Below are 25,034 nucleotides of genomic sequence, written 5' to 3' on the forward strand. Positions count from 1 at the left end.
AGGCTTCTTTCACTGTCCAAATATCTGGAGACTGCTACTTGGAGTGCGGTATTTGTAAGCTTTCCCAGCTCAGCTTTCACAGGTGCCAAAAGGTTAACATACTCTTGAAACAAGAGATAGGTATACTCACATACCTATTTATTTTTTATTAATGGAGATATACCTATCTCCTAGAACTGGAAGGGACCCTGAAAGGTCAGTGAGTCCAGCCCCCTGCCTTCACTAGCAGGACCAAGTACTGATTTTGCCCCAGATCCTTAAGTGGCCCCCTCAAGGATTGAGCTCATGACCCTGGGTTTAGCAGGCCAATGCTCAAACCACTGAGCTATCCCTCCCCCCATTCACCTGCATATATGCTCCACTACACCATTGCTTTTGTGGTTCATATAATACTTGTGTTGTTCCAAAACACTAACCATAGCATAATAAATCAGCAGTTCATACAGCACAACTAAGCAAGCTGGTATGATTTAGAGCGGTGATACTCAGTCTGAGCCTTGCGCGCCCACAAGCGGGTCTTTAATGTGTCTCCTGCGGCTCTTTGCAGCGCATGATATTAAAACACAGTGTGATTTAATTATTAACCAATCTAAGTTATTAACCAATCAGGATACTTTTACTATTAACCAATTGTAGTTGATAAAATAATAATACTTGGTCTGTCATTTTGCTGTGTGAATAATATATATTTAATATATGGAGATATCCTATCTCCTAGAACTGGAAGGGACCCTGAAAGGTCATTGAGTCCAGCCCCCTGCCTTCACTAGCAGGACCAAGTACTGACTTTGCCCCAGATCCCTAAGTGGCCCCCTCAAGGATTGAACTCATAACACCCTGGGTTTAGCAGGCCAATGCTCAAACCACTGAGCTATCCCCCCCCACTAGTAAATGAAACAATGAATTCCCAGTACTGTGGCTCTTTTGGATAATGCTGATTGCTAATTTGAACCACTGAGGTCTGAGAATCGCTGGTTTAGAGATTAAAGCGTGGGTACTGAGAGTTTCTAGTCCACTAAGCCCGTTTTACCCCTTGTTCTCAGGTTCCACATCTGTAAATGGGGGGAATTTGTACCTACCCACTTCACAGAGAAGTTCTGAGAATGAATTGCTTTTTGTAAAGCACTTTGAGGTCTTCAAATTACAGGCAGAGCAGAAGTGCAAAATACTTTTTTTTTAAATCAGAAAGTAAGTCCTCAGGAAATTAATACAAGATTTAAATTTGGACAGGAAAGGGATAAAATGAATGTAAAAATTGTCAAATTAGGTATAAAACACACCAAAAATCACCCCCAAAATTATTTTTGAAAGAAAAAGATGAATGTATTTTTAATAAGTAAATGGCTGACATTATTTCTGTTCAGAGAGCTCGCTCTTCTAAAACAATGTCAGACACCTCAGCATCTGCTCAGGTGCTGAGCAATCAGAGATGCTAAGCAATCAGAAACCCAGTCTCCAGCCAGAATATCATGAATATATGAATATGTAATTAGACTCCGATGTGATCCCTGATCTGTTGTTTCCCAATGGAACTTAAAAGGGCTTAACAACCAATGAAATTTTTGTGATAGGAAGATTTTTAAAAAGCAAAAACAAACCTAGAGTTGATTTACATGAACTTATTACATCAAATTCATCAGAGGGCCATGCAGAGGATGATGTTTTCAACACCTGCATAAAGCAATGAAGTGATTAATGGATATGCATGTACTTCTGAATAATAAGAGTGCTTATATCGTGTGGCCTCAGTTAATACATACACTGTAGAAGGGAATGGTTTAATGAAAGCAAATAAGCAAAATTTTTGGCATGGTGGATCTTGCCAAATGTTTGATCTTGCTAAACGTGACTGATCTGAACAAATTTAGATTTTGGCCTAATTTGTTTCAAGAGTGATATTTGTGGGGTAGGACGAGGGAATAGTGTGTGTTTATTCCAAACATAAATACCATCAAATCGGCATCCAGACATCCCTCAGAGAAGTCCCAGATTGAACAGTAATGGAAATAGTTCTCTGCAAAAAGTAACTCCTCTAAGAGCCACAGTAAGAGAACTGGAGACCCAGCTCTATGAATTTGCCAGTTGAATGTTGAAGGTATGTCCCAATCTAAAAGTGACTACCTAGCTTGCATTATATGTGACAACACGATTGACATCCTAGCTCTGCTCTGCTTTGCAAGAAACACACATCTGCATTCCAGAAGGATCATGCCAGAATACCCCGATACAGGGTTATGGTGTAAACACGCTCCCCAAAGATGACACAGGCACACACTGACGCTTTGTAAGGATAAGGTCTGGATGACAGGGTGACGGACAGACACAGCCATCTGTTTCAGAGTAGCAGCCGTGTTAGTCTGTATCCGCAAAAAGAACAGGAGTACTTGAGGCACCTTAGAGACTAACAGATTTATTAGAGCATAAGCTTTCATGGACGAAGAAGTGGGCTGTAGTCCACGAAAGTTTATGCTCTAATAAATCTGTTAGTCTCTAGGGTGCCACAAGTACTCCTGTTCTTTTTACAGCCATCTGTGATTCCCTGATTGGCTGGCATGTCCCATATAAGCCAGGAAGCCTTTTCTGGGAGTTGTCTGAGCAATCAAGTTACCATGCCTTAGGCCTGGTCTACACTATGACTTTAATTCGGATTTAGCAGCGTTAAATCGAATTAACCCTGCACCCGTCCACACAACGAAGCCATTTATTTCGAAATAAAGGGCTCTTAAAATCAATTTCTGTAATCCACCCCGATGAGCAGAGTAGCGCCAAAATCGATTTTGTCATTTCGAATTAGGGTTAGTGTGGCTGCAATTCGATGGTATTGGCCTCCGGGAGCTATCCCACAGTGCACCATTGTGACCGCTCTGGACAGCAATCTGAATTCCGATGCACTGGCCAGGTAGACAGGAAAAGCCCCGCGAACATTTGAATTTCATTTCCTGTTTGCCCAGCGTGGAGAGCACAGGTGACCACAGATAGCTCATCAGCACAGGTAACCATGCAGTCCGAGAATCGAAAAAGAGCACCAGCATGGACCGTACGGGAGGTACTGGATCTGATCGCTATATGGGGAGAGGATTCAGTGCTAGCAGAACTTCGTTCAAAAAGACGAAATGCCAAAACTTTTGAGAAAATCTCCAAGGGCATGATGGAGAGAGGCCACAATAGGGACTCAGATTAGTGCTGCGTGAAAGTCAAGGAGCTCAGACAAGCCTATCAAAAAACAAAGGAGGCAAACGGTCGCTCTGGGTCAGAGCCGCGGACATGCCGCTTCTACGCTGAGCTGCATGCCATTCTAGGGGGGCCGCCACCACTACCCCACCTTTGACCGTGTATTCCGAGGTCGGGATAATCTCATTAACTACACCTGAGGATTCTGCGGACAGGGAAGAGGAGGAGGAGGAGGAGCTTGCAGAGAGCACCCAGCACTCCATTCTCCCCAACAGCCAGGATCTTTTTCTCAGCCTGACTGAAGTACCCTCCCAACCCAGTATCCAAGACCACAACCCCATGGAAGGGACCTCAGGTGAGTTTACCTTTTAAAATATAAAACTTGTTTTAAAAGCAAGGGTTTTTAATGATTACATTGCCCTGAGGACTTGGGATGCATTCGCAGCCAGTACAGCTACTGGAAAAGTCTGTTAACGTGTCTGGGGATGGAGCGGAAATCCTCCAGGGACATCTCCATGAAGCTCTCCTGGAGGTACTCCAAAAGCCTTGCCACAAGGTTTCTGGGCAGTGCAGCCTTATTCCGTCCTCCATGGTAGGACACTTGATCGCGCCATGCTTGCAGCAAGTAATCTGGTATCATTGCATGACAAAGCCTGGCAGCGTATGGTCCCGGTGTTTGCTGGCATTCAAGCAACATCCGTTCTTTATCTTGCTGTGTAATCCTCAGGAGAGTGATATCGCTCATGGTAACCAGGCTGAAATACGGGAATTTAATGAAGGGGACAGAGGTAGCCGTTCCTACTGGGCTGTTTGCCTGTGGCTGAAAAGAAATCCTTCCCTGCAGTTAGCCAAGCGCACGCGGGGGGGGGGGGGGGGGGAATTGGCCCAGAGCTTTTCGCGTTTGGCTAGCAGGGATCTTCCCTGATACCAGCCATGCAGTGGGGGGAGGGGTAAAGCGATCATCCGAGAGAATTGGATGGGGGGGGTGGTTAGTTTGTTTTCTGCTGCTGAAGGTTAACAGGAAAACCGCAGCACTCAACGGGCTTTGCTTGGTATGTGGGAAAGGAGGGCGCAGAAGCCAAAAGACAATGGCTTACCATGGCCGCATGCAAGCCGAATTCTGTTGCCTGGACCTGCATCTGTGATCTCTAGCAGCAAAGCCACAGGCACAGAGGCAAAATGCAACCTTGCACAGAAATCACATGTGCTATGTAATGTGAATAGTGTTGGTCACCGTGAAAGAGTATAAGCATTGTTCTGCAAAATGTATCTTTTTAAAAAATTCTCTCCTTTTTCCCTCCCTCCAGCAGCTGCAAATTCTTCAAGCCTCCCTCCTCCATCCCAAAGGCTATCACAGATAAGGCGTCAGAAAAAGAAGACGCGAGACGATATGTTCGCAGAAATCATGGAATCCACCCGCAGTGACAGAGCTCATCTGAATGAGTGGAAGGACACAGTTTCAAAGTATAGGAAAGAAGCCAGTGAACATGAGGACAGGAGGGACCAACGTGAGGACAGGAGGGACACTCGAGATGAGAGGTGGCGGCAGGAAGATCAGAGGAGGCAGGGTGCAACGCTGGGGCTGCTGCGTGAGCAAACAGACATGCTCCGGCGTCTGGTGGAGCTTCAGGAACAGCAGCAGGATAACAGAGTGCCGCTACAGCCCCTGTATAACCCCCCTCACCATGTTCCATAGCCTCCTCACCCAGACGTGTAAGAACGTGGGGGGGGAGGCTCCGTACACCTTCCCATTCCACCCCAGTGGACAGCCCAAGCAAAAGGCTGTCACTTTTTTGACCTTTTTTAGTGGCCTTTTCCTTCCTGCCGATCCTCCTCCCAAACCCCACCCGGGTCCCCTCCCTCTTTTTATAATCTATTAATAAAGAATAAATGATTTTTAAATGATAGTGACTTTATTTGGTTTGAAAGCAAGCTGGGGGAAGCGGGAGGGTGGGTTCCTTACAGAGAATGAGTCAATAAAGGGGGCGGGTTTTCATGAAGGAGAAACAAACAGAGATTTCACACTGTAGCCTGGCCAGACATGAAACTGGTTTTCAAAGCTTCTCTGATGCACAGCGCTTCCTAGTGTGCTCTTCTAATAGCCCTGGTGTCTGGCTGCGCGTAATCAGCAGCCAGGCGATTTGCCTCTGCCTCCCACCCCGCCATAAAGGTCTCCCCCTTACTTTCACGGAGATTGTGGAGCACACAGCAAGCAGAAATAACAATGGGGAAATTGGTTTGGCCGAAGTCTGAGCGAGTCAGTAACGATTGCCAATGACCTTTTAAACGGCCAAATGCACATTCTACCACCATTCTGCACTTGCTCAGCCTGTAGTTGAACAGCTTCTGACTCCTGTCCAAGCTGCCTGTGTATGGCTTCATGAGCCATGGCATTAAGGGGTAGGCTGGGTCCCCAAGAATAACTATTGGCATTTCAACATCCCCAACGGTTATTTTCTGGTCCGGAAAGTAAGTCCCTTGCTGCAGCCCTTTAAACAGAGTAGTGTTCCTGAAGATGCGAGCGTCATGAACCCTTCCCGGCCAGCCCATGTTGATGTTGGTGAAACGTCCCTTGTGATCCACAAGTGCTTGCAGCACCATTGAAAAGTACCCCTTGCGGTTTATGTACTGGGTACCTTGGTGCTCCGGTGCCAAGATAGAGATATGGGTTCCATCTATCGCCCCACCACAGTTAGGGAATCCCATTGCAGCAAAGCCATCCACTATGACCTGCACATTTCCCAGAGTCACTACCTTTCGTAGCAGCACCCAAGTGATTGCTTTGGCTACTTGCATCACAGCAGCCCCCAGAGTAGATTTGCCCACTCCAAATTGATTCCCGATTGACCGGTAGCTGTCTGGCGTTGCAAGCTTCCACAGGGCTATTGCCACTCGCTTCTCAACTGTGAGGGCTGCTCTCATCTTGGTATTCTGGCGTTTCAGGGCAGGGGAAAGCAAGTCAAAAAGTTCCATGAAAGTGCCCTTACGCATGCGAAAGTTCCACAGCCACTGGGAATCATCCTACACCTGCAACACTATGCGGTCCCACCAGTCTGTGCTTGTTTCCCTTGCCCAGAATCAGCGTTCCATGGATAGAACCTGCCCCATTAACAACATGATCTCCAAAGCACTGGGGCCCGCGATTTGAGAGAATTCTGTGTCCGTGTCCGTGTCCAAGTCCTCATCACGCTTGTCGCTGCGCTGCTGCCGCTGCTGCCTCCTCACCTCGTTTTTCTGGTCCTGGCTCAGCATAAACTCCACGAGAACGCGAGAGGTGTTTACAATGTTCATGACTGCTGTCTTGAGCTGAGCGGGCTCCATGCTTGCCGTGGTATGGAGTCTGCAGTGTTCACCCAGGAAAAAAGGTGCGAAATGGTTGTCTGCCATCCGTTGCTTTCATGCAGGGAGGGAGGGAGGGGTGAGGCTGTACCCAGAACCACCTGTGACAATGTTTTTTGTCCCATCAGGCACTGGGATCTCAACCCAGAATTCCAGTGGGCGGGGGAGACTGCGGGAACTATGGGATAGCTATGGGATAGCTACCCACAGTGCAACGCTCCAGAAATCGACGCTAGACCCGGTACATGGACGCATACCGCCGAATTAATGTGCTTAGTGTGGCTGCATACATTCGACTTTATACAATCTGTTTCCCAAATTCAAATTATATAAATTCGGATTAATCCTGTAGTGTAGACATACCCTTAGTTACTTTTCTTTGCTGTGACTTGCCTTGATCTCAGACTTCTGGCTCTCAGCTTAGGCTTAGCTCCTGACCTTGATCCTGGTTTACTGTCTCTGGCGTAAGACCATTGCTGATTCTGGTGAAAGACCTGGCCCTGCCAAGCCCTGTTCTCACCTCATTTGGTAATGGACTCTGATTCTGAGGTTTTGACTTGGCCTGGTCCTGGATTGATCTCTGACTTTTGGCCCCAATACTGAGCCACTCACTCTGTACCCCCAGGCAGCCCATGACCCAGCTCTGACACTTGAACCCATATCAAGTCCAATAAGAAGTGAACGAACCAATAATTACAGCAGGGATTAATTTATCCTATTGTTTCCTATTGATCTATACTGATGCAGGCAATGCACTCTAAATTAATGAGCACTGAGAGTACTAATACAATTGATATATCTTCTACTGATAGACTGCAATAATATTGTCCCATTTAGATTTATAACATCATTCAGAAAAAGTTAACATTACTAAGCTGTCCTGTCCGAATATTGACAATAATTACTATTTAGGCTTTAGAAGAGATTTACTGGGATCAAAATTTCATAATATCTGAGCATACCTAGAGATTCATCATAAATAAAGCATTATAAGCACCTCTGTGGTAATAATGAAGCTATTTATTGGAAAATAAGAAAGGTCTTTAAATGGCAAATGGTAAAATTGCTATCTGCTACAGAGAAGTCTCAGTGAATTTGACTTCATTTACTAATATGCCATTCTTGTTATCCAGCTTATGCAAGAAGTAACATTTCTAAAAGTTCATATAAATGTCACCATTGTAATTTAAGCCTTCCATATAATGAAATTCAGGGGGATTTATATAAATAAAATCCAATATAAGTGATGATATAAAGGATGAAGAAACTGTAACTTTGTTATGCATTCTGAACTTTCATTCATCATCCTTTTTACTAGGAAGGAGCATTAGTTTCTGTTTGCATTAAAAGTTGGGACACTTCTACATTTTGCCACAAGAGGATGAGCTCCACAGTAATAATAGCAAATCATGTTAATTTGTGGTACAACATGCGTGGCGTCACCACCATACGAGAACAGTCTATTACATAGTGACTGTTTCCTGGAAGAATGCCCTGTGCTGTACTGGGTGAGGTGGGCTGCTTGGAGTGAGGCTGCTCTTGCTGCCTCAGCTGGAAAAATCCTTTTCATAGAATCATAGAATATCAGGGTTGGAAGGGACCTCAGGAGGTCATCTAGTCCAACCCCCTGCTCAAAGCAGGACCAATCCCCAACTAAATCATCCCAGCCAGGGCTTTGTCAAGCCTGACCTTAAAAACCTCTAAGGAAGGAGATTCCACCACCTCCCTAGGTAACCCATTCCAGTGCGTCACCACCCTCCTAGTGTAAAAGATTTCCTAATGTCCAACCTAAACCTCCCCCACTGCAACTTGAGACCATTACTCCTTGTTCTGTCATCTGCTACCACTGAGAACAGTCTAGATCCATCCTCTTTGGAACCCCCTTTCAGGTAGTTGAAAACAGCTATCAAATCCCCCCTCATTCTTCTCTTCTGCAGACTAAATAATCCCAGTTCCCTAAGCCTCTCCTCATAAATCATGTGCTCCAGCCCCCTCATCATTTTTGTTGCTCTCCGCTGGACTCTTTCCAATTTTTCCACATCCTTCTTGTAGTGTGGGGGCCAAAACTGGACACAGTACTCCAGATGAGGCCTCACCAATGTCAAATAGAGGGGAATGATCACGTCCCTCGATCTGTTGGCAATGCCCCTACTTATACAGCCCAAAATGCCGTTAGCCTTCTTGTCAACAAGGGCACTGTTGACTCATATCCAGCTTCTCGTCCACTCTAACCCCTATGTCCTTTTCTGCAGAACTGCTGCCTAGCCATTCGGTCCCCAGTCTGTAGCAGTGCATGGGATTCTTCCATCCTAAGTGCAGGACTCAGCACTTGTCCTTGTTGAACCTCATCAGATTTCTTTTGGCCAAATCCTCTAATTTGTCTAGATCCCTCTGTATCCTATTCCTACCCTACAGCGTATCTACCACTCCTCCCAGTTTAGTGTCATCTGCAGACTTGCTGAGGGTGCAGTCCACATCGTCCTCCAGATCGTTAATGAAGATATTGAACAAAACCGGCCCCAGGACCGACCATTGGGGCACTCCGCTTGATACCGGCTGCCAACTAGACATGGAGCCATTGATCACTACCCGTTGAGCCTGACGATCTAGCCAGCTTCCTATCCACCTCATAGTCCATTCACCCAGCCCATACTTCTTTAACTTGCTGACAAGAATACTGTGGGAGACCGTATCAAAAGCTTTGCTAAAGTCAAGAAATAACACGTCCACTGCTTTCCCCTCATCTACAGAGCCAGTTATCTCATCATAAAAGGCAATTAGGTTAGTCAGGCATGACTTGCCCTTGGTGAGTCCATGCTGACTGTTCCTGATCACTTTCCTCTCCGCTAAGTGCTTCAGAATTGATTCCTTGAGGACCTGCTGCATGATTTTTCCAGGACCTGAGGTGAGGCTGACTGGCCTGTAGTTCCCCGGATCCTCCTCCTTCCCTTTTTTAAAGATGGGCACTACATTAACCTTTTTCCAGTCATCCGGGACCTCCCCCGATCGCCATGAGTTTTCAAAGATAATGGCCAATGGTTCTGAAATCACATCCACCAACTCCTTTAGCACCCTCGGTTGCAGCGCATCCGGCCCCATGGAGTTGTGTTCGTCCAGCTTTTCTAAATAGTCCTGAACCACTTCTTTCTCCACAGAGGTCTGGTCACCTCTTCCCCATGCTGTGCTGCCCAGTGCAGTAGTCTGGGAGCTGACCTTTTTTGTGAAGACAGAGGCAAAAAAAGCATGGAGTACATTAGCTTTTTCCACATCCTCTGTCACTAGGTTGCCTCCCTCATTCATTTCCTTGACTTTCTTCTTGTTGCTAACATACCTGAAGAAACCCTTCTTGTTACTCTTAACATCTCTTGCTAGCTGCAACTCCAAGTGTGATTTGGCCTTCCTGATTTCACTCCTGCATGCCTGAGCAATATTTTTATACTCCTCCCTGGTCATTTGTCCAATCTTCCACTTCTTGTAATCGTCTTTTTTTGTGTTTAAGATCAGCAAGGATTTCCCTGTTAAGCCAAGCTGGTTGCTTGTCATATTTACTATTCTTTGTACACATCGGGATGGCTTGTTCCTGCAACCTCAATAAGGATTCTTTAAAATACAGCCAGCTCTCCTGGACTCCTTTCCCCCTCATGTTATTCTCCCAGGGGATCCTGCCCGTCAGTTCCCCGAGGGAGTCAAAGTCTGCTTTTCTGAAGTCCAGGGTCCATATTCTGCTGCTCTCCTTTCTTTCTTGTGTCAGGATCCTGAACTCGACCATCTCATGGTCACTGCCTTCCAGCTTCCCATCCACTTTTGCTTCCCCTACTAATTCTTCCCTGTTTGTGAGCAGCAGGTCAAGAAGAGCTCTGCATCTAGTTAGTTCCTCCAGCACTTGCACCAGGAAATTGTCCGCTCCACTTTCCAAAAACTTCCTGGATTGTCCGTGCACCACTGTATTGCTCTCCCAGCAGATATCAGGGTGATTGAAGCCTCCCATGAGAACCAGGGCCTGTGATCTAGTAACTTCTGTTAGTTGCCGGAAGAAAGCCTCGTCCACCTCATCCCCCTGGTCTGGTGGTCTATAGCAGACTCACGACATCACCCTTGTTGCTCACACTTCTAAACTTAATCCAGAGACCCTCAGGTTTTCTGCAGTTTCATACCGGAGCTCTGAGCAATCATACCGCTCTCTTACATACAATGAAACTCCCCCACCTTTTCTGCCCTGCCTGTCCTTCCTGAACAGTTTATATCCATCCATTTCTATTTCTCTGTATTTTATCTTGCTTTTCCTGCCCCTTTCTAACACTGCTGCTGTGCTCGTTTGGAGGAATAAAGATGCAATAATGGCTGCTCACATTTAAAAAAATATTAAAATATTTTCATTTGTGCAATTGTTGAAGAGATAAATATAAGGCCATTGAGTTCAAAGGGAGTTTTCCACAGCAACGACTGCAGCATAAAGCTCAGACACACGGCCAAATTAGCTTCGTATCAGTTAGTGGTTGTGAGTGAGTCATTGGGCCTAGTTCTAAGGTCCAATAAGGCTGCTTTGTGCCAGGCTTTGTAGCACAAAACAGACTTCAGTGTAATTGTTCAGGGAGGTGGAGGATACCCTCAGGTTGAGGACTCCCTAGGTGGTGAGGCATTTCCATAGTGGTTCTTACTTCACCGAATTACTTCCCAGCCTTGGGGGACGGATCAAAGCTAAAAAGGGGGTAGTAGGGGCATGGTCAGGACATCCAGGTATACTGATAATCCCTGATTGCTGGAGTGGCTGCTAGCATAATTTAGAACTGCACTGAGAATTGCTTTAAACTTCATCAAAGACGATACTATGATAGATATTGCCCAGGATCAAAGGTGAGGCCACACATAGTTCCCTTTTGCTTCCTATTCAGTTGCGCCCAGCATTCATTGAGTGCTAAGAAGAATCTGGCACTAAATCTGCCAACTTAATTTGCATAAACTCCATTTATTTCAGGGGAGTTTCAGTAAAGATGAGTTTGGCCCAGTGAATATAAGGAGGATTAAGCTTGAGGGGCCAGTGGAAGGTGTCAGTTACAGTGATTTAGTCTCCCTTCGACTCAGCTCTGACCTTGGCCCATGACATACAATATAGTTGGGCAATAAAATAAAAATCAAATCAAAATTACAAATGGAAATATGTAAACATGAAACATGTAAAGTCAAGAGACAAGGTTTAAGTGCTTCTCCTGAAAAATTATAAATCTAAAATTGCCAAGAATATCATTATAAATTATGAAATAAGGACCAAAGTGAAGAAATCTCTCATTATACTACTATACTATGTAACATACAAGTAGGTCAAAATATTTCTACAGTGCAATCAATATTAATACAAATTGTCCACAAATAAAAATGAGAGAAAGGATAAAAATATTGATTTTTTCAGTATTAAAGTTAAGCCCTGGAAGGAAGGAATTCTGAACTAGATCATCTAAAGGATCATTGATTTCAGCTTGTTTTTCTAGAATACACTCCTTTAGCTTCACTAATTTCCTCCTGCCCTAGTTTAGTCGGTAATGGATTCTATTTTCTGATTCTATTTCTCCTTATAGGCCCAATCAAGCAAAACTCTTTGTGATGCAATATATAAACCTCACACTGATTAACCAAGGGCTAACAGAGTTTAAGCCCAATTAGGCCACTGGGTGGCACCTGGAGTGGTGTTAGGCATAATTGGTGGTCAAACCCAAAGGTAAAATCTGAAAGGTTTTTTACCTTTAACTCACAGGGGAAAAAACCTCTCAGATATCTCTCTCCTATGTCATTTCCCTTAGCTTCTTCCTTTATAAAGACCAAACACCACTATTGCTAGGATGGGGTCTCTGGCTTGGAATTCAGTGTACAGGGTTCTAATGGGAAGGTGGGAGGAAGATGTAAAGGGATAAGAGCAATTTAAAGCCCTGAGAGGAGGGTGCGAGGACCAGGAGCCCAGAGGTGAGGACTGGACACCAGACATAAGGAGTTGGACTGCTATTTGTTTTATTAAGTGATCCCTCCTGTCATACACTCCTAGCTTCTAGCAGTCAGAGGTTTAGGGCAGGGCCGGCTCCAGGGTTTTGGCCGCCCCAAGCAGCCAAACAAACAAATAAACAAAGAAAAAGCCGCGAGCGCGATCTGCGGCGGCAATTTGACGGGAGGTCCTTTGCTCTGAGCAGGAGTGAGGGGCCGTTCACCGAATTGCCGCTGAACATCTGGATGTGCCACCCCTCTCCGAAGTGGCCGCCCCAAAGCACCTGCTTGGTAAGCTGGTGCCTGGAGCCGGCCCTGGTTTAGGGGCACCTTGAGCATGGGGTTGTGTCCTGGACCATCTTGGCTAACAGCCATTCATGGACCTATTACCAATGAACTATCAAATTCTTTTTTTGAATACAGTTAGAACTTTGGCCTTCATGACATTGCCTGACGAGTTCCACACATTGATGGCATTGTTTGAAGTACTTCCTTTTGTTTGTTTTTAAACATGCTGCCTATTAATTTCACCAGGTGACCCTGATTCATGTATTATGTGAAGATGTAAATAATACTTCCTTATTTACTTTCTCCACACCAGTCATGATTTTATAGACGTCTATCATATCCCCCCTCAGTCATCTCTTTTCCAAGATGAACAGATCCAGTCTTTTTAATCTATAGTCATGGAAGCTGCTCCATACCCCTAATGTTTGTTTTCCCTTGTCTATTCTTTTTCAGTTCTAATAACGTCTTTGAGATGGAGTGACCAAAACTGCATGTAGTATTCAAGGTGTGGGCATACCCTGTGTGATGGGTTCGGTCACAGAGACCCCCTTGGGATTGTCACCTGATGTGCTGAAACTACCTGAGCCAGTTTTCTCTGATGGCTTGGGACTCCAGAGCCCTGTCTTGTTGAGCCAGATACGCTAGTCTGCTGCAACCCAGGCCCAAAAACTGCTCAGCAAGTCACCTATCTCCAGCACCCAGTTCCCAATGGGATCCAAACCCCAAATAAATCCGTTTTACTCTGTATAAAGCTTATACAGGGTAAACTCTTAAATTGTCTGCCCTCTATAACACTGATAGCAAGAGACGCACAGCTGTTTGCTCCCCCAGATATTAAACACTTACTCTGGGTTTACTAATAAACAAAAGTGATTGAATTAAGTATAAAAGGTAGGATGGAAGTGGTTTCAAGTAATAACAGACAGAACAAAGTTAGTTAACAAACAAAACATGCAAGTCTAAGCCTAATACATTTAAAAAACTGAATACAGGTAAATCTTACCCTCAGAGATGTTCCAATAAGCTTCTTTTACAGACTAGACTTCTTCTTAGTTTGGGCCCAATCCTTTCCCCTGGTACAGTTCTTGCTGGTTCCAGCTCAGGTGGTAACTCGGGGATTTCTCATGACTGGCAGCACCCTTTGTTCTGTCCCACCCCTTTTTATATCTTTGGCACAAGGAGGGAATCCTTTGTCTCTCTCTGGGTTCCCACCCTTCCTTCTAAATGGAAAAGCACCAAGTTTAAGATGGATTCCAGCATCATGTGACATGTTTACATGTCCTGTGAGACTTCATTACTCACTGGCTGGCACCCGCTATACAGGAAGGCTTACAAGTAAACAAAGCCATTTACAAACATTTGTTCTAGTTAATGGGAGCAATTAAGATTCCAAGCCACCATTAATGGCCCACACTTTGCATAGTTACAATAGGACTTCAGAGTAATACTTCATATTTCTAACTTTAGATACAATAATGATACATACATACAAATAGGATGAACCCACTCAGTACATTATAAGCTTTGTAATGATACCTTACAAGAGACCTTTTGCATGAAGCATATTCCAGTTACATTATATTCACAAGTATTAGCATATTTTCATAAAACATATGGAGTGCAACGTCACACCATAGATTTGTAGAGTGGGATTATATTTTTGGTCTTATTATCTATCCCTTTCCTAATGGTTCTTAATATCCTGTTAGCTTTTTTTTGGAGTGCTGCTGCACATTGAGCTGGTGTTTTCAGAGAACTAACCACAATGACTCCAAGATCTTTCTTGAATGGTAACAACTAGTTTAGACCCCATCATTTTGTACTTCTATATATATTATGTTCACAGCATGCAAACAGGAGTTAAGATAAATATAAAATACTTTCTGGAAGGCTGCAGTGTAACACCTTTTATTCTTAGAACCCAGAACAATAAAACACAGTAACCAAAAACAGACACACAAAGCAGGCTGTTTCATAAGGTAGAAAGGCACAACTCACCCTATGTTGCTCCAGTTTGGTTCTTTCCAGAGTGACTCTGATAGCACATTTCCCTGCAGACCCTCCTAGCCCATAAGCAGGATCAAGAAACATCCCCACTCTTAAAGTGATAGCTTGTAATTCCAGCACAGTCCTTAATACACCACAATACTGATACAACAGTGTGTATACCAGGCCTTAGTGTGATCAGCCTCTATCTGAGGGTCTTATGCTGCCATCCATCATCATAGTATCTGAATACTTTAAAATCAACAGTAATAGTGAAATCATTGGTGAACTTTATGTAGTCTCTGGCACTTCTCCCTTTTTGGAATAAACTCTGATTTGGGGTAGAGGTTTTTAAAACAGTTTGTTTAGATCTTATTAACTTTTTAGGTGTATTGGAGTAATTTTGGTTGGGAGCTTTTGAGTGGAAGGGGTATCTGTCACAACTAGCATTCTTATGGTGGAAAGACTATGGATTGCTTTTTTGGGTGTCTTCAAATCTTTAAAAGGCCTTAGAAAAGGAAGCATCATACTAAGGGAGTGAGGTTTTCTTTCCCCGCCATGACTTCTCAACATGTTCCGTTTCTGTTTTCTGTAGGGAAACAGGAAACACTAATCTTGTCCTGAGTGGCATGTGATATTCTCTTTTCGTCCCTTCCTTTTCCCTCTTATTGAGAGCTGGCAGTGGGTGGCACAACTGTAGCTGTTGGTGATGAACAAGCAAAAATCTCTGTGACCAGATGAACATGTTTTCTAACTCTTACAGAAAAGCATCTAGATGGCAAATGACTTCTTTCTTTCCTTCCTTCAAAAAATTGTGAAACTAACAAGGGTGTCCAAAGTGAGACTAAGTCCTCTTTGAAGTACTTGCTAAAGCTATTTCAATGTTTCAGTATGACACTGAAATGCCTAACTCAACCAAACTCCCACCTTTGTTGAAATATATTCTATAACAAAGTGAATTGTGTCTCTGAACATTGCTAAATCTTGTCATTGAAATGTACTGATAGTAAAATTGTTAAGAGGTCCTTGGCCTAAAGAACATAATCATGACGCACAGGGTAATCACTAGCACCCAGCATGGATTTATTTAGAACAAATCATGCCAAACCAGCTTGAATTCCTTCTTTGACAGAGTAACTGGTTTGAAGGATAGGGAAAAAGTGTGGACGTAATATACCTGGACTTCAGCAAGGTTTTTGACACAGTCCCACGTGACATTCCTATAAGTAAGCTGGAAAAATGTGGACTTGGCAGAACTACTACTAAGTGGATAGATAATTGGTTAAACAATCACAAACGAAGAGTAACTATTAATGGAATTATGTTAGATTGGAGGGAGGTCTCAAGTAGGGTTCCACAGGGATCTGTCTGGGTCCAGTGTAGGTTAACATCTCTATTAATGACCTGGATGTAGGTATATAGAGCATACTAATCAGATCTGCAGATGACACAAAGCTAGGGGAGGCTGCCAATACTGTGGAGGACAAAGCTAAAATTCAAAGGGATCTTGATAAATCCAAGAACTGGGCTATAGGTCTCAAAATGAAATTCAACAAAGACAAATGTAAGGTGTTGCACTTAGGGAAGAAAAACCAAATGCACAAATACAGAATGGGGATAACTGGTTTGGCAGTAGCACTGCTGAGAAGGATCTGGGAGTTGTGATGGATCACAACCTCAACACGAGTCAACAATGCAATGCAATGCTGTTGCAAAAAAAAAAAAAAAAAAAAAAAAGAAGCAAATGCAATGTTAGGTTACATTAACTGAAGCATAACATGCAAATCATGGGAGGTGATGGTACTGCTCTACTTGGCGCTGGTTAGGCCTCCACTGGAGAATTGTGTCCAATTTTGGTCACCAATGTAAAGGAAGAATGTAGAGCAGTGTTTCCCAAACTTGGGACGCCACTTGTGTAGGGAAAGCCCCTGGCGGGCCGGGCCAGTTTGTTTATCTGCCGCGACTGCAGGTTCAGCCGATCATGGTTCCCACTGGCTGTGGTTCACTGCTCCAGGACAATTGGAGCTGCTGGAAGCGGTGCAGGCCGAGGGACGTACTGGCTGCCGCTTCCTGCAGCTCCCATTGGCCAGGAGCAGCGAACCGTGGCCAGTGGGAGCCGCAATCGGTTGGACCTGCGGACATGGCGGGTAAACAAACCAGCCCAGCCCGCCAGGGGCTTTCCCTACACAAGTGGCGTCCCAAGTGTGGGAAACACTGATGTAGAGAAACTGAACCCTTTGGAAAGGATCCCGAGGTGATGGAATACCAATTTTCTTCAGCCTATTTCTTAGCAAAGAGTTAACAGGGGACTTGGTTAGACTGTATATACCTACATGTGGAACAAATATTCAATAATGGCTTCTTCAATATAGCTGAGAAAGGTATGACATGATCCAATGGATCGAAGCTGAAGCTAGACAAATTTAGACAGTGGGAGTAATTAATCCTTGGAGGAACAATTTACCAATGGTAGTGATGGGTTCTTCATTACAGGCAATTTTAAAATCAAGATTAGATGTTTTCTAAAAGATATTTTCTAAGAATAATTTCAATAAAGTTCTATGGCCTGTATTATACAGGAGGTCAGATTAGATGATCAGTGGTCTCTTCTAGCCTTGGAATCCATGAATCTATGCAGTACCTTCATGTCTGCTGATGCTTGCATGCTAATATCCTAGACTTCTTCATGTACCTGTGACCTCCTTTGTAAAAATGTCAATGCATAAACATACAGTGCATGTGGTCATCTAAAATTGCATGAGTTGTTATAGCTTTTAGTACATACTTCTGGTATTTAAGTAATAATTAAATAAATGGGCCAGATTCAGGGCCTGGCATGCAACTGGTGACTAAAGATTAAGACTACATGCATCTCAAAATAGCAATAAGGTTGCACAGTGAGTGGTATTCATTGATGTGACTTATGTGAAATGAGCTAGGCACAGCACTGATGCTTATAGAAGTGTGTGGGGCTTGATTTGTCTAGTGTGCTCAGGGACTGTTTCCTCAGTGTGATCCAGTGAACAAACACCAGTGCAAGAGCAGTGTGTTAGTAGGCTTGATTTTTATTTTGAAAGCTCAAAGACATAGGATTGTTTTGCAGGGTACTACACTGGACTTGTGGCGTCCCTCTCTGCCTAATGTGGGGTTACTGGGCACACTGTCAGTTTATTTTAAGAAAAATCTTCTTAAACCATATCATGCTTGTATCATGGTTGTTGAGAGAACAGTATTCTAATGTAGTCAGCTGCAGGTCCTGGTGTCTGAGTTAGTACAGATGCTACATACTGCATGGCAGTCACCACTACACTAGTGTTAAATTTGAGAGCTTGGGTGGTGGTGGGGGTACTCTAGATTTTTTTGTGGTTGCTGAACCTTTCATCCATGTACACCACTGCTGGATAACTGTAGGTGTCAAATGTATATTCTCTTCTTTCTGCATCCCTCACTTGGCCTGTATTCTTCCCCATCCATTAGACTACACTTACGTGTGCAAATTATGTGCAAATTACAGTTCCATCTCATTTCCATGCCCCAAGTGAATATTTTGCTCATATCTTAACTCCTAGCCAATGAACTGAGCACAATCTTGTGAGATTCAGAAATCCCACACCAGGATTCTGGCTTGCTGCTAGTTCAGCACAGCATTAGAGCTGCCAAACTTTAAGAGTGGCTTTCTAGCTATTTTTGGTGGCTGTTCAGGTGAAAATGTAAGTATTTATTGGGGGTTCTCTGACTTTACTATGGACTATTTAATTAAAGGAAGATCCTCTTGTATGTCACCTCACCTCCTAAAACCACAATCTTGCACTGTTAGCTTATCAAACTGCGTTTTTTTCTATCTACTGTTGAATGCAGTATTGCCCCAGGATATTAGATACAAGGAGGGTGAGGTAATATCTTTTATTGGACCAACTTTTCTTTGGTGAGAGAGACAAGCTGTCAAGTTTACAGAGAGCTCTTCTTTAGTTCTGGGAAATGTATTCATTGTCACAGTTAAATACAAGGTTTAGCATAAGGAGTTAACACACATTTTGAGGGACCCATTCAAGGTGAAGTGGCCTATTAACATCCCTCCTGTCATAGGGAGGAAAGGAAGTGTTGGGGAGGGTGGGAGAGGATTATGGCTTATTATAATAATCTATACATGCAGGGTATCTGTCATAACTATAAAGGGAAGGGTAACAGCTGCCCTGTGTACAGTACTATAAAATCCCTCCTGGCCAGAGACTCCAAAATCCTTTTCCCTGTAAAGGGTTAAGAAGCTCAGGTAACCTGGCTGGCATTTGATCTAAAGGACCAATAAGGGGACAATATACTTTCAAATCTTGGGGGGGGGGGGGGAAGACTTTTGTTTGTGTTCTTTGTTTGGGAGTGTGTTCGTTCTCGGGACTGAGAGGGACCAGACATCAATCCAGGTTCTCCACATCTTTCTAAACAAGTCTCTCCTATTTCAAACTTGTAAGTAAATAGCCAGGCAAGGCGTGTTAGTTTTCCTTTGTTTTCTCAACTTGTAAATGTACCTTTTACTAGAGTGTTTATCTTTGTTTGCTGTACTTTGAACCTGAGACTAGAGGGGAGTCCTCTGAGCTCTTTAAGTTTGATTACCCTGTAAGGTTAATTTCCATACTGATTTTACAGAGATGATTTTTACTTTTTTCTTTAATTAAAAGCCTTCTTTTTTAGAACCTGATTGATTTTTCCTTGTTTTAGATCCAAGGGGGTTGGATCTGGATTCACCAGGAGTTGGTGGGAGGAAGAAGGGGAATGGTTAATTTCTCCTTGTTTTAGATCCAAGGGGGTTGGATCTGTATTCACCAGGAGTTGGTGGGAGGAAGGAGGGGGGATAGTTAATTTCTCCTTGTTTTAAGATTCAAGGGGTTTGGATCTGTATTCACCAGGGAATTGGTGAAGGTCTCTCAAGGCTACCCAGGGAAGGAAATTAGCCTTGGGATGGTGGCAGCGGACCAGAGCTAAGCTGGTAGTTAAGCTTACAAGTTTTCATGCAGGCCCCTACATTTGTACCCTAAAGTTCAAAGTGGGGATACAGCCTTGACATGGTGGCAGAGCGGTGGGATCATTTTAAACCCAAAAGCCAGTGAGATTTTTTTTTCCTTCTAGCTGCTTGGAAAGCAGAGCTGGAGATAGATGCATATCTTATCTCTCCTTGCCTGAAGGCAGAGGAGTTAAGTTTTTTTTAACAAGGTCCTTTGTTAAGAGAAGTGTTCAAATAAGCAAACAAACTTGACTGGTAAAAGGAATTTACAAGCTGAATTGTTTTTTTTTTCTTTTTACATCCTCGGGAGTAGCTAGTTAGAAAGTCTCTGTTAACTCAGCAGCAGCCAGAGCTGAGAGCTTCCCAGTTTCAGTCAACTGCAGAGGGGGTGTCCCAGCACAAGAAAACAGGAAAATGACTACAAAAGAAGAAAAAGCCAAAGAGGAGGCCCACAAGAGAGCTATGGAGCTGAGAGGATTATGGCTTATTATAATAATCTATACATGCAGGGTATCAAACATCTACAACTCATACTCTATGGGGACCCCGTTCTGAAAGAAATCTTTCCTGAACCCCCATTTCTGGCCTTTTAAACAACCCCACAAGCTGATCATCAGAAGCAAGCTTCCCACAGACCAAAACACAAACTAACGCAGCATCAGACCCTGCCAGAACAACAGATGCAAAATCTGCAGACATATCTCCACTACTACAACGATCAACACCCCCCCCCAACACTCCTTCAAGATCCATGGGTCCTAAACATGCTTATCACAACACGTGGTATACCACATCCAGCACACTAAATGCCCTGATAGCAACTATTGTGGGGAAACCAGACAATCACTACACTCTCTTGAATGAACTTGCTCAGGAAAATAAGACTAATACCACATCACCTGTGGGTGAACACTTTTCACAAAGAGGGCAGATAGAGTGATCAATCGGTCCTCATCCTCAAAGGAAACCTGCACAACACTTTCAAAAGATGAGCTGAGAGCTTACGTTCAAGACACTAAAACTCATGGACTGAATAGACCCACTGGATTTGTGGCTTATTACAACAATCTGTAACCCACTAACAACCTCCCCCCCACTTGCTTTTCCCCTCCTTCCTTTCCTTCGTATGAGTGAGGGGGTATTAACGGGCCACTTCACCTTGAATGGGTCCCTCAAGGTGGGCAGTCAGGAAGGACTCTGAGAACCACTGGTGATCCATGCACAATAGTTTAAGAAATTCTAAAGAAGGGAATAACTATAGTGTCTTGGCCAACTTGCTTTTCCTTCCCTACTAACACAGGCTTAATGTCATGTCCAAGTCTGTGTGTGAGTTATTGATGAACAATAATGGCTGCCACATTTGCCTACAAAGTTACTTCATTGCCAGTATCTCTTTCGTTGCCTTTGGGATACCTGGAAGTGAAAGATGTTACGTGAAAACACATTTTATTGTGGTTTGTTGGATTTTATTTTCACAAGGGCTTTGGCAAAGAAACTGAGATGATAGCTGGAGGCTCACTGCTTTGAGCAAAATGGTTGGTTAACTCATTCAGAAGGCAGTGTGTATAAAATCAATTCAATACGACTGCAGAAGGAAGAAAGGTCAGCGGCTTAGGAATCCACATAGACTTGCAGTCACAGATGAAAGCTGCTCTAAACACCAAAGAAAGCTGCATGTCCTGAGAGAGACTTCTTGTTTCCTCAGCAGTGCAGATCACTAATCTTTCTCTTTTGCATGTTCTGAAGCTGTTCAAATTATGATATGTAATTAAGTGGTATACAAGATGCTAGCAACTCAATCTTCATAGCAATACAGGTCAATAATTGGATTGTCATAGTACAGCTATATTTTATCTTAGGTGCAGTACTGTTAGGATGTCTGTCAGTTTCTGAAGCTGTAGACCAAAATATAATCCTAAAACATCAGAATCAGCCCACACAGAATGTAGCTAAATGTAGCTGGTGCAATTTGTGTTTCTCACAATCATTCTCCGAGGGAATCTGCTGTCCACCCACACACTTGCAATAATCTGACCAGTATTAAAGAAACTATTGCTTGACTCTAGAAATATTACAAACTATTACCCAGTGTCTAATCTTCCTTTTTCGAAGCAATCTAATAGAGAAATTCAGTAAAAACAGTCTCCAGTGTCAGCTGCCAGGATCCCATGTTCCTCTCAGTCGGGCTTCAGGCCATGGTACAAAGGCGGCAGTTCCCTGGTGGATAACCTTTTTCTGCCCATAATAAAGAGCTTCTATGTTAATTGTGCTGGATCTCGCTGGGCATCTGATGCAGTTGCTCACTATATACTCCTTTCCTGCCTCCTTACTGGGTGAACGGAATCACCCTGAGATGTGAGTTCCTTACGGTTCAGTCTTCTCCCCTGTATTATTCAATCCCCTGAAGCCAAAGGAAGAGCTGGTGAGACAACTGTGGCAGCAGTATTCAGAAAAGCATCCAGCTCCTTATAACCTCATCTTTACGTCAAACATAAACAGCACCATCTCCTAGCTCTCTCCGTGATTAGCCAAAATCAGCAGTTGGGTGAAGAGCAGCTGACTAAAGCTGAACTCAGGCAAGACTAAAGTCATATTGGATGACAAACCTTTGAAGAATAGCCTCCTCTTCAACACCCCCTCTAGCCCCTCCCAACACCCCCGTTTAAGACCGATGCCCTCAAATTGTTAGATCTGCTGCCTACAGCCTTGTGGTCCCTTTGGATTTCTTTGCCTCTTTGGATGCCCAAATAGCCCAGAGCAGCAATACTGCCTATTTCCAGCTCTGACTGGTAAGAACATTCGATCCTATCCTCTTGAACACAGATTCAACAACAAATACGTTGTTCATGTATTTATGGCCTCCAGGCTTGATGATTACAACTCATTCTAGATAGGAGTGAAATCAGGTGTCCTGGAAAAACTACAACTGCTACAAAACACAGCCACCCATCTGCTTAACAGTACAGCTGTTGATCACAGCTGCCTGAACAGAATACCTCTTTCTCCATGTCCAGGACTTCATACAATGGCTACTTTCCATCTGAACAAAGGAACTGTCAGCCAGCAGGGGGACTCATAACTGTGAGAGAACACTTTCTCAATAGTTGGACCTTCTTTTTTATTGGCTTAAACAGTAGATGTCCAGGTCTAGGTTGGCAGTCCAACTGACTGCTTGGAGACAGGTGATGTAGAGTGGAAGGCAGATACACCACTGAGATGATCATTTGGGACATTGGTTGATGAAGTGTTCCACACTTTTAAAAGTCTGTTTCTGCACTCACAAATAGAATAGTCTGCCTCTATCTATGCAGGAGGTAGGTGCATCTGTCATGTGATATGCAGATGCAATTCAAAGTGGACCTTATTTTCCTTGGGAGTGAAAAGCCACTGGGATCTTCAGTTGGGTCCTTGATGAGGTGATTGTTTGGGACATGGATGTCCTTCCATCTTGTTTGCCATTGATCTTCGGGGCACAACCATGAGTCTGAGCTGTTGCTCTGCAAGCCAAAATTTTTCTGGATTTGAGTCAGAATCTCCATTACATTACTTAGGTCTTCATGTATTGGAAATTTCTTGTTCCTCTGAATACAGATGCCAAAGAATTCTCCAGATGAATATGGGGTGGGTATGTGTGTGCCAGTACAGGAAGCCACGGTTGTGGCACTGTGGTTTTTATTTTTTTAAATTTTACTCTGCCTATAATCCCCCAGGATAAGTTTAAACACTGACAAGTGGCATGTGGGGAGCTCTCCGTCCAGGTTGGTAACCAGTGTTCTATGGTAGCATAGACAAGGGCCAGTGAGGAGGTCTAGAGTTTTTTCACATCCGTAATTTCTGCCAGTTTCTGGATGAGATTTACACACACCTTTATTTTGTTGTGGATGTTTTTCAGGTGCTGGTGGTATGTGACATTCTGGTCTGTCACACCAAGGCACTTTGGGGTGGGATTGTCTTGTGTGCTGGCCACAAGTCCATGTGCAGTACTGCCCTAAACTTTTGACTGTTTATGTAGCAGGGGATTTGTCCTGCTGTAGTAGAGGAATATGTATATACACAGTACCCTGGCTGAACCAAGGGACAAAATGACCAAAGTCCCTGCCCTGGTTCACTCATGTTGGTACCTGGACAGCTTGACTTTCCTTCCCAGCCCTGCGTGAGCCTGATTTGTACCATACAGGGAGGACTGAGCCCAGGGGTTCCTGGGTGTTTAGCTCAGTCTCTCCATGGGCAACTGTGGGTACGGACGAGGGTGCACCTACTCCACAATACCCCTAACTTGTTACCCTTTAACCTGTAATCACTACAATTCACTTAAACATAGATACAATTTATTCACACCAAAACTTTCTGTGGGATCAAAGAACATGTCACAGCATCAGCACAGTGAGGGAAGTGGCTTGGGTGAGGTTCAACGCAGCAGTATTTAAAGTGCAATAAACTTCACAGTAACAACAAATTTACAAGTCCGGTGTCGTCTTTGTGGTCCTGGATGTGGAGATGATCCACTACTGGTGTGGAACTCCCCCAGGATGGGTTTGGACTCTGACAGAACCCATTCTCCACCCTCTTGACCTGTGACTTCCCTCTCTCGGTCTGGCACTTAATACCTCCTCAACAGACTTTGGAAAGGGGCCTGTCTCTCTTCCCCCTCTCCCTACACCAGTCACATAACCCTGCTGCAAGAGCGGGAGACTCAGCCTACCGCTTCTGCTCTGGCTTCTTGGCTCTGGCCTTCTGCTCTGGGTGCTGCACTTTCCCTGGCTCTGCCTTATTCTGCCCTGGCAGCCCCAACTCTCATGGAGGCTGGGGCCTGGGCCATTAATCCCATCACTGGCCTGCTTGTCCGCCCTATCAGCTGATGGAGTACTGGTCTCTCCCTGTTTGGTCCTGAGGACCTGCCAGAATCAGGTTCCTGATTCTTCTTTGGCCCTTCCCCATTCTCATGGTGCTGGGAGAAGGCCAACCAACCTCCCCTTCTCCCCCCCCAAGTTTCAGTGAGGGGCCAACAGCCCCCTTACATTTTAGATGAAATGCTGACACAACAGTCCTAGTTGGGTTTGGTTTTAGCTGCCAATATAAGAGCTATTCTTCCATAGTTAAGGTGTTTGGTTAGTCTTTGTTCAATAGTACGTAAATCCCATGCCTGTGTATCAGACCACAAATAAATTGTCATGATGCTTGTCAGAGAAGGCTGCTGTTGTAGATATTTAAAAAGGATTGTGCAAGGATTGATCCCTGTGGTAGGCCATTGTTAAGAGTGCATGGCCTGCTGACTTGGTTACCA

Source organism: Malaclemys terrapin, chromosome 3, assembly GCF_027887155.1.
Source record: "Malaclemys terrapin pileata isolate rMalTer1 chromosome 3, rMalTer1.hap1, whole genome shotgun sequence".
NCBI classification, from domain to species: domain Eukaryota; kingdom Metazoa; phylum Chordata; order Testudines; family Emydidae; genus Malaclemys; species Malaclemys terrapin.